Here is a 15,496-nt window from a genome sequence, read left to right on the forward strand (position 1 = left end):
GCCATGGGACACTGTTAGAGATTCAAGATATTGAGCCCCTCTTTAGACCTATGGTGTCAGAATTTGCTTAACAAGATATCCCCAGGTGATGTCTATGGCCAGCTTAATGTTGGTATAGAAAATTGTAGTCATTCAGTATTTTCCTTCAAAGAAAATTATACCCGATGAAATAAGTTTATGATAAAAAAAAATCCAACATACATTAAAAAAACAAAAACTATATTTATTCTTAAGAGTTTTTTATGTGCATTTACATATGAAAAGTTTCAGGAAGCACTGCATTCAGGAAACATTTAACTTTGAATCACTCATGATCTCACCAAGTTGTTAGGGCCACTCTGTTCAACAACCCTAATTAATCCTATTCAGTTCTGATGTCCGGAGTGACATTCTTAGACAATTAACTGCTTGAGCAACAATCTCCATCTATATCCCAAAATATGTGTCTCCGATTATATTTTTGTTAGCTCTGCCCAGGTTTGAGGATAAAGGGGAACTGGTACACAGATTCCCAACACCAAAACCTCCTACCCGTGCTGTCTCCCTTAGATCTTTGCCAGACGGCATCATGTCAGGAAGTTTGGAGTGTGGCTCTGAGGATCACTCTCTTCGAGGATCACTCTCTTCACAAAACCACCTCTGCAGAAGAACATTACGGCAGTCTGAGTGACATGGGGGACCCAGGGTGAGAGCCTTCAGGAAGGATTCTGTGCCTTAAATTGTATTTCCCCTGCCCGAACTCATCTGGTGGATCCCAAAGCATTTATTGGTGTTGACTCCATGCCAACTTTCTCCCTTGAGTTATCAGTCATTCAATTGATGTCTTACTCCAAATCCATCATTACAAATGCCATTGTGGAAGACCATGCTGTCCTAGTCACTTTTTTATCAGTCGATTTCACTGATATGTTACACCCACTGAGGTTTCCCGTAACAACCTGGTGGAAGGTGAATAATGAACCCCTGAAAATAGACAAAATCATCATCCATGAACCTGGACAACCTTACTTTATTTGGCAAAACAGCCTTAGCAGATGTAATTAAGGTGTAGAGATTATGTTGAATTATCGGGGTACCCCCAATGTAATTATTATAATCCTGATAAGGATGGGATTGAAATCTGAAGGTGCTTTGCAGCTAACTTTGCAGATAGAAGAAGAAGTCGCAAGATGAGAGATGCAGGCCATCTGTATAAACCAAAAAATGACAAGAAAACCGATTCTTTCTCAGAGTTTCCAGAAGGAACAGACCCTACCAAATCCTTGGCATTACCTCAAGGAGACAGGCTTTAGATTTCTAGCCTCCAAAACTGTAATCTAAAACAAATGTTATTCTGAAAGACCAAGTCTAGGGTTGTTACAGTAGCAACAGGGAACTCATACAGATCTCCAAGACAGTAGCTGAGCTACCTTTTTCCCTCCCCTGGAAGAAAAACCTCTTTCCTTCTCCTCATGATACATTTTTCATGATGAGCTAGAAATGAATTCAAGTCACTTCTATGCAAGGAGACTCCTCTCTGTTCCTTCCCAGATAGCTGTATTTCACAAGTGGTGATTCTGAGTGTTAAAGAAATAAAAAACAGTGCCTGGTGAATACAAAGCCAGAATTTTGAGCTAATTATGATTCAATGGTGATGCAATTTTCTCGCGCAATTTCTCATGGAATTAAACAGTGGAACCAGTGGTCCAAATGAGTTCTGAATCCCAAAGCCATATACATTCTATTGACTACACTGCTTCTTTGATGGAAAGTTTCAGAACTCTTCCTTTCCTACTATGCCCACCACTCATGAAGGGGCCTCAGAATATCAGCAAATGTTTCCCCCATTTCCTCACCAAGAAATCCAGCTCTGTCTCCTTCCTCAGAGTGCTACGTTTCTGAACGTGGTCGAATCTCACTACGTTCGTGAGTCAATGGAGTCTCTCCTACAAGTGTGCTCACCCCAAACGAAGTTCCTTTTCAGCCAAGTAGCTCTAGAGAGAGTCATCAAAATACTTGGTTAGCACACTGTACTCTTTGCTAAATTGGGCTGAAAAATTTGCATGAGAAGGATCCTAGAGCTTGCAGTATTGACTTGTTTCCTGAGTAGTATCCTGGGGAGATCAGACATTCCACTTCCTAAGACCTGGAGCTATGCTGGAAACAAAAAAAAAAAATAGTAGTAATACAGTGTTTCTTGTTTGTTAATTTGCTCTCAGTGCTGGTGTTTACAAAGTGGTCGCTAACTAATAAAAAAAAATAATGGGGAGGAAGATATGACTCATTGGTATTATTATTGCAGAATGTTAATGTTCTCTGAAGCTCTGCAAATCCGCTTATGGAGATGTGTCCATGTACATTTGAGGACGGCGAAATTCAATAAGGCCAAGATGCCAGAGCCAGGAAACAGCTAAGATTCATCAAAGTCCTGGGGGTGGCAGCTCCCCACATCCTGTTCTTTATACTGTGGAGTTAAAATTCAGGCATTGACAATTCCAAGATAACAATCTATTCCTCCTTACATACAAATCAGGCATGATTATTCTTAAATGGGAACTGTCAGGGTGTGTGCATAATCATTTAAATTGAGAGCTGAATAATGGATCTTGATTAGCAATACATTGAACCCAGTGTAGGGGGGGAGTGGAAATCAGAGTGCTTTCTCTGTTCATTTTGGGCCTAGAATACTTGAAATCTGGAGAAATGGCCCATTTGTACAAATGAGCACAGGAAATGTCCCATGCGACTCAGAATTCCTTTTCCCCCAAGTGTTATTTCAGATTGCAGAAATCAGTGCTGGCCTATTAGTTGAAGTCTAGAAAGGAAAAAGATAGCTTATTGAATTTTTATTTCGGAAAACCACTCCCCTGATATTTTCTAATATTTTATTGCTGAGTCATTTTCAAAGGCTTTTGTTTAAATCGATGACCAATGGAATTCCATAATTAGGTACAAAGAGCAAATTTGGTGGCGTGGTGCTATGGCTTGGGTTGGTTCATTTCTGGAAGAACAGTCAGTGGATGCACTAGAATGAAGGCATTAATTGTTCAAATATTAACAGTGTCTGGGTGCATTTCCTTCATAGAAATCTTTGGTAGACTTCCATTTGTGGATGAATCTATCTTTTAGATATTTTAAAGTATGTTTATTTTGATGCTTAATCTTTATTAGCAACAGCACCCAGAAAACTGTTGAATATATCCTCCAAGTCCATCCTAGCAGCAGCAAATATGGAATGTCTAGCCGCATATATTAATAGATAGTATGTAAATGTTACCCTGGGTCCTTACAGATAAAGTGTTGCTTTTGTGGAGTGACAAGGAAAATATGCAAGAAAAATAAGATGTTGTATGCTAAGAGTTAAATGCATTAAAGATGCTGATGTTAGTCTCAGAGGGAAAGGATATCATATAATAAGACATAGAAAGTGAATTGATATGCCTGATTAGCAAGAAAGGAAGGTTTGTTTAGGGCCAGAACAAATTGCGATGTCATTGAATGGAATCGGCTATTCATGTATTTTAAGGACAGTTGATGATTATACAGGCATGTGGATGGGGGGGCATTTATTTTCATTCAGCAGGATAACTTGAAATAAATACTTGCTTAAAATATGAATTATACAGTCCATACTAGGTGATCTAAAGAGTGTTATTTTTAAGGAAAAAAGATCAGAGTAACAACTAATAATAATAATAAAAAATATATACCCATGGCTATAAGAATGAATTAAAGTTCACCAAACCAATTTTCCCTTGAGTTTTATGCTGAAAATGCTTAGAGAAATAAAAGTCTTCTTAAAAAGCTTTACAATCCTGCATTAACTAGAGTAGCTCTTCACAGATTAAATTCTCATGGTTTCCTCTTTTTTCACTGTTCATTCATGCCTATCTTTACTTTTCTTGGTAGATGCTATATCTCTTCCTGACTGCAGATACCAGTCTTTGGATCATAAGGGTTCTGTCTGAACCTTTCAATTGAACCTTAGTACAGTTAACTTAAGGCGAAGTGTACTTCTCATCCACCTTAATGCTAGTATTAGATGAGAAATGTCGAAACAGCAAAATGTCAAAGTACCAACTGCCAGGCAATTCTACGAGTCTGCCAGTGAATGTGTTAAAATGCACTTGCTTAAACTCCGAGTTAATCCATGTTAAAGCTCACGTGCATAAACTCCTTGCTGGGTCTGTGTATGCCACCTAGTTTTAAGCAAGCATCTGTGGGGGCACGGACAATGACACCCCAAACTGTGGCACTTGGACACGGTGAGTGCTTTGGATTAGAGGGAATTCAAAGACCTCAGACATAAACCGCAGAACCAAGGTCTCTCTCCGATCTTCCCCTGTTTCTTTCTGTCTCTGATTCTTCCTTTCCTAAAGAACCAAGAGGCACTCTCTCTCTCGGAGATTTCCTTATCTGGCTGAGAAGACTTGCCAAGAGACCTTAAGACCTCCTTCTCTGGGAATCTAATGAAATAAACAAGCAAGATTAACCATCAGAGGAAAGACTTTTCGGGGACGCCTCTGAGCGCAGCGCTGAGAGATTACCTGGGAGACTTTCTCTGCATAATGAGATGACTCTTGTCCACAGTGCAGCTGTACCTCTCGCCTTCCCTCCTCCTCCCCCAAGAGCTCAGATTTCCTTCCTCATGCACTATCTTTCCTCACGTTCACTCTTTCTCCATGCAAAAGCATTTATTCCTCTCTCCGCTTCCCCCAAGCAGAAGGTTGCCCCCCACTGGATTATTGAGTGATCTGCTGCAATTTCCCCTGGGTTTTGATATTTATTTCACTGACAGTAAAGTATTTTTTCCTATAAATCGAGTTGTTATAATGAAGATATTCTCCTAACAGCGTTCTATGAACTGTGTGATCTAAACCATTAAAATGAAATGTAGTACTACACAAAGTGTTCAAAACAAAAATACGTTTTTATGAAAACCAAAGTATGTATGTAAATACAGTAATCTTCATGCCCTAAAATGGCTATGTTCTATAAAATAGTCAAAATTACGTGTGACCGCTAAATGATAAAGTCTGACTCATTCTTTAAGAATCCAAATAGTTTACATAAATTAAAGAAGAACTGAAATTTCTTTCAAAATGGAACATGGCGGTTTGTGTGCCTTTTCTGCTATTAATCCACCTATTGTCAGTTCATTTTCAGCAAACCTTCAGAGAGGTTAGGGGAAACTTTCCCTTTTTGACCTTGTAGGTCAAACCATACGTGGAATGAGGGAGAAACTATGTGAAAAAAGCAATTTTCAAGGCTAAGAGAAAAAGAGGAAGGCATATACATTACCCACCAATGAGGAATGTGGTCATAAATATTCGTAAGAACTAAATGCAAGAACAGGGCCTTTTTCTGTTGCTCTATGTTCAAGCGGATGTCTATGACAGTTCACATGCATATACTGGCTCTGTTCCTTGCACAGGTGAGATACGGACCGACGATAGCATGGAGGTAGCTCCCCAGGTGTGTTCCACATTGTGTGCTATGAATAGTGTCAGGATGTAGAGACTCCAGTCCTGTGCTGCTGTCACTGTGGTGGTGACGGTATCAAGGGTGTTGGTAGGTGTCTGAATTCATCAAATTTTGCACATTGAACGTATGCATGACTTTATGTCAGCCAATACCTCAATAACGCTGCTAAGCGCAAAATATTCTTATAATTTAAAGTACTTCTTCCTAAAGGAGAGGGATGCCCACTGCCTTGCTTCTCACAACATAGCATCTTTGGTCCCGAGAGAGCCCAAAAAGCAGCACATGATTCACAATCCATATATACGTGTTCCCAGGGGAATGCTTAACAATAGTGAGTGGTGCTGTTTTTCTTAAATTTTACAAATGAAGGGATTAAATATAACATACATAGAGTATGATCTTGAGGCTTTACTGTAACAACTAAGTAAACATTGAACGTTAGAATTGATGAGTTTCATTTTTTATCTGTTTAACTGGGTTTAATTAAATTTTCAAAAAAAAAATAAATTTCAGTTCTTTAATTGATGTAAACTATTGGGATTCTTAAAGAATAAGTCAGACTTTATCATTTAATGGTCACACGTAATTTTGAATATTTTATAGAACATAGCCCTTTTAGGGCATGAAGATTACTCTATTTACATACATACTTTGGTTTTCATAAAAATGTATTTGTGTTTTGAACACTTTGTATAATATTACATTTCATTTTAATGGCTTAGATCACACAGTTCATAGAATGCTGTTAGGAGAATATCTCCATTATAACAACTCGATTTATAAAAAGGATTTTACTATCAGTGAAATAAAAATCACACAAAATCTTCTGTATAGTAACCACTTGATTTTATTGAAATGAAGTCAACACATACATTTTAATGAAAGAAATATTTAATACTGCATAAATTATATCTATTTATTTGATTATTTTCCTAACCTCACTTGCCATCCATGAATACAATACTCTAGGATGCAAATGAATCGTTTGTAGGATATGTAGGCAACATTCAATCACACACACATGTACACACACACACATATACCAAATCTGTATACATGTTTCGAGTTTCTAAATAAGAAAATATATTTCTCAATCTATGATGTTCAAACCTAAATTTCTAAACTTGCAGTTTACATTATAGTCTACACATCCTTTCATGCATGATATGTAAGCTAGAATTTGCATTTTTCCCCAGGTACTGAAAGTGTTTAATGACAGTCCTGTTTGAAATACCTTTCTTTCTTTCCTTTTTATTTATTTGTTCTTGTTCTTGTTAATAGTTTGCATATAAGATTTTATTGGTCTGCTATACCTTATTGTGCAAGGAATCAATGCATGTTATATGTAAAATATACCTGCACTCCTTTTTAAAAAGAAATACCTGCCTATAAGTAAGAAAAGTAGGATGCGTGCATTTTGAGACAATTAGAAAAACATTGTTCTAAATGTGAGTAATGTTTCATAATTACAATTTTGAATTAACCATGGGGAAGCCACCAGGGACCCAGATCAGACCTTCAATTTTCAGGTTCAGAAAGTTGAACCCAGGGAGCCCGAGAGCTGGTGGTTCACAGTTAGCATTCCATCAAGAGCATTTTAGCCATGACGGCCCACTTGCTAGTTTAGCATGAACCACACAGCTGTCACGCGGGAGTTATACACACCGAGTTGACCAGCACAGGCCCTTCCACTACTCACAGATAAAATGAGTGGAGCAGTTTACTAGAATCACCACAGGGAGATGTGTCCGAGGACTGGAGGATGAGCATGTCATGATTTCGGGCTGAGTGTGTGTATGAATTTACAGATATGTGCCCACACCTTGCAAGGTGTTCTTGACGACCGGTCTGGCCCACCTCTCTGCCCTTGCTGACCACCGGCCATAGTTATCTTCTTAACAAACTTTTAAGCTTTTTCAACTGATTAAGTGAGCCCCGCTCTCACATGACCTAAAATAATCTGCTCGAATTAAGGTCAAGTGATTGTAGGTGCTAACCCCACGTACAAAGTGACTTCACAGTTTCAGTTTGGGTCACTGTTTGATGGGATGTCTTGGTACGGAAGCCTACCCCGGTGGACCCACCACTCGGCAGAGGAAAGTTACCCCTTTTATTCCGTTTGGTCCACGAGTGAGAAACTTAGGATCACTGATACTTCCAAAGCATGACTTGTTTTAGTGCCTGTGGTGAAAGTATTTCTTAGTCTGGGTTCTGCATTCTTGCTTTTCTTTTCTTTTTTCTTTCTTTTTTTTTGAAACAGTCTCGCTTTGTTGCCCAGGCTAGAGTGAGTGCCGTGGCATCAGCCTAGCTCACAGCAACCTCAAACTCCTGGGCTCAAGCGATCCTCCTGCCTCAGCCTTCCGAATAGCTGGGACTATAGGCATGCGCCACCATGCCCGGCTAATTTTTTCTATATATATTAGTTGGCCAATTAATTTCTTTCTATTTATAGTAGAGACGGGCTCTCGATCTTGCTTAGGCTGGTTTTGAACTCCTGACCTCGAGCAATCTGCCCGCCTCGGCCTCCCAGGGTGCTAGGATTACAGGCGTGAGCCACCACGCCCGGCCCTCTTGTTTTTATTTTCAAATATGCTTCCCTTTATTCTATTAAATATTTTATACAACTAGCAATCTAGAGAGACCTTTTCGAATGGAATTTATCTCATGATAGTAAGTTAAGGTTGTATGATACTTACTTTGTAGATATAAAAATCACTGGGCACAAAAGAGAAATTGTCTTTAAGCACTTCGTTACTCTGATGAATCTTTCACTATGTAAATTCTATATAACTAAGATATGCAAGAGCTTCACTCAAGAAAAAAATACAACTTCAGCAAATTGTCTAGCTGTTAATTGATGTTTATTAATAAAAGCATCAACGACAGTAAAACTATATTTGTGCAATTCTTTAATGTCTTAGAAAAAGTAATGACATACTTGCAGGTAAAGAATTTCCCCAACACTAAAATATACGTTGCGTATTTTTTATTTGTTCCAGAAAATAGTCTATCGTTTTCATCTTGGTTTTATTTTAGAGGGGGAATACAGGTCCTCATTCCTTTCAATCAAACCAATTCAATTTTTTTTATAAGACCCAGCTTGAGAAATTGTAAGAAAAATGCCCCTCTTACTGGATTTGGAGGAACATTCTATTGCACTCAAAATATAATTTATACTTTGCCGAGAAATAGCTGTGGGACAAAAATGCTATCCATTATATTTTTGTACTATTACAAGTCCCAATAAATGGAAAAAAATAAATGCTTCACTTGTATTTCATGAAATATGTGCAAATACATATGTCTAAGCTAGAGCATCATTCCAATGCTAGAGGCAGTAAATCAAAACATCACAAGACAAAAAAAAGGATTAAGTGAAAATAAAAAATATATATAATTATAAAATAGATTATACTCAATCAACAACTATTATCTCAACTGCACAAACTAAAGAAAACACTGATCATGTTATTCCGCTTTTAGTTTCAATCTCAGTAAATAAAATACAACGTGCTGCTTCTGTTGAAAAGGCTATTCACCTAGATATTGCTGTTATCCAGCAAGTAAGAAAAAATAAAGCTATGAATTGTTTCTTTAACAATTAGTTGAGAAAAGTAATGTACCTTTTTAAGAGTCCACAAATCATCACAATTCCGAAATTATTTTTGATTTAAATTTGTTTTCCCTTTTTGGAAAAAATAAATCTATTGCTTGAAATTATTAAAAAGAATATAAGTCATTGATTCTGAGCTGGTTTTATTTTCACTTAGCAATACATACTTCCATGAATATTACCCAGACAGTATTTTAGGACCCATTTCTCCTATTTATAGATATTTTCCAACTCATCTCTATAATTTGCATGTGTCCCCAATTATAGTTTAGCATTTTCCCCATTTAGAAATATATTATAAATGGCATGGCAACATAATACATGGCAACAATACATACATGTAAGTGCTAAAAAATATTTGTGGAAGTTAAACAGAAACTTAGCAAATATATATATATATATTATATATATATGTTTTGTTGTTGTTGTTTTACCCTTAGCAAGTTTTTTTCTCTTAATCAAAGTTGTGCTTACACTTGTTCTAATCACCACCACAGCCAGAATAGTAACAATAGCTGCTTAAAATTAAACAAAAAGTAAAACTTTAATTTATTTAGCAAGGCACTTTCTTTCTCTCTCTCCTTCTCTCTCTTTTTTTTTTCTCTCTCTCTCTTTCCACACATGCTATGTTTCTCTTTTCCTCTTCTTTCTCTCTCACTCCCTGTTCCTGTCTGTCTCTTTCATTATTCCTTGGCGCCTTAAATTTTTGATCAAATGTATTTGTAAAAATTCCCCTCCTTCAAAATCCTTCCTGCTCTACAATCTTGAAGAAGCTGCTATATTTCAAATGCTGCGGTGTGAACATTATCCAAAAGTGCAAGCTATAGTGTTCCCAAAATCGGTTATGGCACTGATTATCTCTTACTTGCTATACTTCATTTGATACACATGTACTGCTGACTCGATATTGTAAAAGCTGTAGGTAACTAACATAGTATAAAATGGAAAGTGTTAAAATCCCATCTGAGGTCAGTAGTAATTTGAATAGGTAACCACAAATTTTGTCCTGGTTTCAATGCAAAAGAGCAGATCTCATTTGGTAGAATCTGCCCTCCCAGGGAACACTTAGTAATTTCTTCAGGTATTTTTGGGTGTTGCAAATGGGGTTGTGGGTTTCCTAATGATATCCAGTGGGTAGAGTGCAAGCATGCTGCTAAACACCCTACAATGCATAGGGCAGCCCCACAGCAAACAATTATCCAACCCCAAATGTCAATCCTACTGAGTTTGAGAAATCATGACACCCATGAAGGATTAGAACAAATTGTACCAATCTGAATCACTTGAAATGAACATTGTTACTTGGCGTTGTAATACTTTTCCACCACCTATTATTTGACATGTACAGATTTTCAAGCATGCTCATGTTATTTAACTGGGTATTTATTTTCTAGGGCCTCTTCTACAAGGAGGACATTGGCAGTGTTCAGGAAAGTCTGGACATGCCTAAGGAAATCGCTATGGCTAATTTTACGTGTCAACTTGTCTGGACTAGGGGCTGCCCAGATGGCTGGTGAAACATTATTCTTGGGTGTGTATGTGAGGAAGATTCTGGAACCAATTAGTATTAATATTTGAATCAGAACACTGAGTAAAGAAGATCCACCCTCACCAGTGTAGGTGGGCATCACCCAGTCTGTTGAGGGCCACAGTAGAACAAAAAGTCAGGGTAAAAAGATTTTTCCTCTTTTTGAGCTGGCTCATCCATCTTCTCTTGCCCTTGGACCTCTGAGCTCTTGGTCCTCGGACCTTAGACTGTGACAAAACATCACCAGCGTTTCCCACGGCTGACAGATGGGAGACCGTGGGACTTCTTGGCCACCATAATTATGCGAGCTTGTTCCCATAATAAATCCCATCTTATACAGATTCTTTCACTAGCAAACTTGATGAGCAAAACTGGTTAAAGGTCTTCTTCTCTTAATTCTTAATCTTGTCATTTAACCCACATTTTGGGGTTGTGTGACAAGGATATGCTTTGACATGGTTTCTACTCAAACAGGGCTCTCTCTACGGCTCATGCATATAAAGTATGCAGAATATGTTCACCTCTGTCCTAGTGCCCAGGGAAAGTTGACTAGACTTTTCCTCAGTTCACCAGCATCTCAATTGATAAATTGTCTCAAATTCCATAGAACCACGGAACAATCTAAATTCAATCTAGAGCTGATGTTTTAGGCTTCCCGCTAAGAGTCCAAAGTATTTTTTTTTTCATTGTTTTCTGGGCTAACTTTTGGGATGATGTTTTCGTTGGCAATCAGTGTTTCTCATGCTTTGTTCGTATGCTCCTTCATAGTCCATTAAGTGGGAATGAATTTCAAGCAGTCTGTCCACAAGTGAGATGTTAGAGATAGCAGGTAGTTTTCATATGTCAAAAAAGGCATGTCTGTGATGTTTTTATTTATGTGTATTTATGCACCTCTGTAAAATGTACAACTAAAGAAAAGAGAGTATCATCAGCAACAATAGAATTTCCATCTGTGTTAGTTTCCTGTGGCCCCTAAAACAAATTATCCCACATGGAATGGGTTAGGACAGCATAAATATGTTGCCTTTCCATTCTGCAGATCAGATGTCCAACATGGGTCTTGCTGTGATAAAATCCAGCTGCCGGCAGGACTACGTTCTCTTCAGGAGACTCTAGTGGAGAATCGGTTTCCTTGGCTTCTATAGAGAGGCTGATTTTTCTGTCGTTCATGGATGTAGCCGTTTAATCTCAGAGCAGTTGGTGGGGGCATGGCTTCCTTCTCATGATGCTGCTTCTCACGATTACAGTCTCTTCTACTTTTTTTTCCTTTTCTACTTTTAAGGACTCCTGTGATCAAATTAGGTCCATTTGTATAATTTAGGATAATCCCCTTATCTCAGAATCCTTAATTTTATCACATTTGCACAGTCCCTTCTGCCTTGTCAAGTCACATACTCAAGCTCCAGAGCTAAGGGTGTGGACTTTGTTTTTTTTTTTTTTTCTGTAGTTTGGGTATTATTCTGCCCACCCCATCACCCAAAAGGTTTGTTATTCTAAACAAGAATGTGTATATAACATGCTTGTTTAAATTAAAGAACAGGTTGTTTTGTTGTGGGGGAGGCAGGCAAAATGAAATGATGAAATTAAAATTTTAAAATATGGTTTCCCTTATTTATTTAGTAGATTTTTTTTTTTAATTTTGATCAGCAACAATGAGCTAGACAATTTTTAAGGTGTTTGATATATGGCAGTGAGTGAAAGAGGGAAGCATTTCTGCTTCGACAGAGATTTTATTCTTTTGGGAAAAAATGACTAGAAAATAAATAAATGAGTCATTTGGGCTTTTTTTTGTTTTTCTTTTATTTTTATTTATTTATTTTTTTAATTTCAGCATATTACACGGGTACAAACTTTTAGGTTACATATATTGAGTTTGCACCACCCAAGTCAGAGCTACTAGTGTGTCGATCCCCCAGAGAGTGTGCACTGCACCCGTTAGGTGTGAATATACCCATCCCCTTCTCTCCCTCCCACCTGCCCAACACCCAGTGAATGTTATTACTGTATGTGCACATAAGTGTTGATCAGTTAATACCAATTTGATGGTGAGTGCACGTGGAGCTTGTTTTCCCATTCTTGTGATACTTCACTCAGAAGAATTGTCTCCACCTCCATCCATGATAATACATCAAGATCGCCATTGTTTTTTATGGCTGAGTAGAACTCCATGGTGTACGTATACTGCATTTTATTAATCCACTCATGTATTGACGGGCGCTTGGGTTGCTGTATAGTCCTTTAGATGTGGAAATGAATGCCATGGAAAGAAATGTGATGGGAGACGAAATTGCACACAATATGTGTGGGATTCCCCTGTTAAAAAAAAAACAATGGGTGATACATACATTACTTTTGATGTGATAATTTCACAGAAATGTTGAAGACACAGCAGTTTGGGAGGCAAGTGAAATGGTAGCAAGATACTCATGCTTGGTGAATTATGTGAAGAGTGGTGAGTTCGGTATGAGAGCAGCTGACTTAGATGAAAGGGAAAGGCAGACATTGGTAGAGACAGACATTGAGGAAGCAATGAGAATAGCAGTCTTTTAAGCATTTTCTAAAAAAATTGATATTTTGTGCTACTCATGAGAAAAAAGAGTAGAAAATTGATGTAAAATGGGTGGAAATGGTAGGTTCAACTGGAGTTGAGTGACGGGAAGCAGAAAAGCAACTGTTCCTGATATTTTCAAATATATTTTGTGATGCGTTGATGAAATCATTGGCTGGGCTGAGTTGGAGAGACAGTGAGGGTAGGCATCGAGGTTTTGCACAAAAACTGGGGCCAGAAATCAAAGACGAGTAAAAGCCACAAGATAAGAGACAAGAGGATAAGGATGCAAAGAGAATCACTGGCCATGAAAAGAGGAAGAAAGAATAAAGAAAAGGAAGAAAGAATGTTCAGAAGGCTTCTGGCCAGTTGAAAGTCATGAGCACGGTGAAATTATAAAGGAATATTTTAGATGCCCCCGTAGTGAGCAGGGACTAGGAGGGTGATATGGTTCAAGGCAGCAAATCTATAATGGAAAACCAGAGTTTAGATGGATGTGTAAACAGGTGGTATAGAAGAGTAGTTGCTAAAACTGACACAGTGGTTACAGCATGGGTCCAAGCCAACATGTGAGGACCACCAAAGGCAAGTGCTTTTGATGTTTTCTAGCCTTACAGAAACTGAGTCTACAAGTATCCTTGAAATGAAGTGAAAAGCGAATGGAGTATGTTCAAGAGCTTGTTGTTGAAAACCGAAATGACAGTAACCAACCAAGACACGGGCCAAGCATAGCCAGGGTGTGTGTCATTTAGCTGCAAAAAGCATTCATGGCAAATGAATTAAGGCAAAAGCAGGATCACAGTGTTAAGTGATGGGACTTCGGGCCTCAGGGGATCCAGGTTTGGATTTGCTGTAGCACAGTGACAGGTTCTCAGGCGGACGTTCTCAAAGAATTTTAGAAATAACTCAGTCGCGGAAACTTTTAGTATGACCAGCTGCAAGACCGAATGTCTAGGGCAAGTGTCCAAACACATGACCCCTAAACTTTTATCCATGGAGACACAGACAGGGTCTCAAAGCGTGGGGAAGATCAAATCTACAACAAACGCTTCATCAGCCTTACGGCTGAGGGTTCAGGATGTCTATGAACAGTATAAGAAGTATTTTTGCAGCTTACCCATCGACCTGGGCTCTGCACACTACCCCTGGTGCATTGTGTGTGGCTCACTGCTCGTTCCTGCAGATGGCATTTCATTGGCCCCTGGTTACACCCCTTGTTTATTTATTGTCTGCGGCTGTCTCCGTGCTACAACTATAGAGTTAGGTAGCTGCAACACAGACCCATAAAAACCTAACATATCTACTGTCTGCCCCTTTACAGAGAAAGATTGCTGACCCTGGATATAATCTTTTCTCCTACAGCTTCCTTTAAATCTACTTATTTGCTGTTCAATCATTTTCCCACCCCTAACGCCTTTCAGGGTGAGTGGAAATGAAAACAATTTATTCCTCATGCATAGTGAAAATATCACAACAGGTCTAACAGAGACCTCCTTTTACTCCAAATGAAGGGAAATATATACCTTTTCTTGTGTCCTGTTATGGCTGCCATATAATAACCACAGTAATTGTATTTTAATTCTAGTCTTATGGAAAATTTCATCATTTTAGTTTTGACCCATATGCATACTCCATAGTGCTAAAAAAGTCCTTCATTGAAAAAAAATACATTTTATACCAAATTAAGAAATAAAAAGGTGAATGTTATTACTATATATGCACTTAAGAGTTGAACAGTTAATAGAAGGTGGAGGGGAGGAGGGGATGGGTGTATTCACACCTAATAGGTGCAGTGGGCACCATCTGGGGGATGGACACACTTGTAGCTCTGACTGGGGTGGGGCAAGGGCAATATATGCAACCTAAGCATTTGTACCCCCATAATATGCTGAAATAAAAAAATAGAAAGAAATTTAAAAGAATACATTATATGTAGAAATAAAAAGAAAAGGACGCCACAGCATTTGGTGTATGTTCCCTACAAGGAATATTGCTCTATGCTCCTTCAGTTTAAATTAAGAATAATTTATCAGCACTATCACAGGAGGAAAAATGTCTATTTTTATACAAAAGTGCAGACTTTACACAATGCGATTATACTTCTTGAATAACCTTAGGAAGGACTCATCTATTCCTTTTAAAGTCTCCAGTACCAACATGGTTTAGTTTGAAAAACTCTAGATATAGCCCCTTGATACCAGGCTGGTCTCATTTGCTAATATAGGACACCAACAATGACACCACATATATTGAGGTGTGGGTTATGAAGAAGGTAGCTCTGTACCTCCTCAGGAAGTCTTCACAGTCGCTTATTTTAAAGCAAACAAACAAAACGTAAATTTCC

This window comes from Microcebus murinus, chromosome X (assembly GCF_040939455.1).
Source record: "Microcebus murinus isolate Inina chromosome X, M.murinus_Inina_mat1.0, whole genome shotgun sequence".
NCBI lineage: Eukaryota > Metazoa > Chordata > Mammalia > Primates > Cheirogaleidae > Microcebus > Microcebus murinus.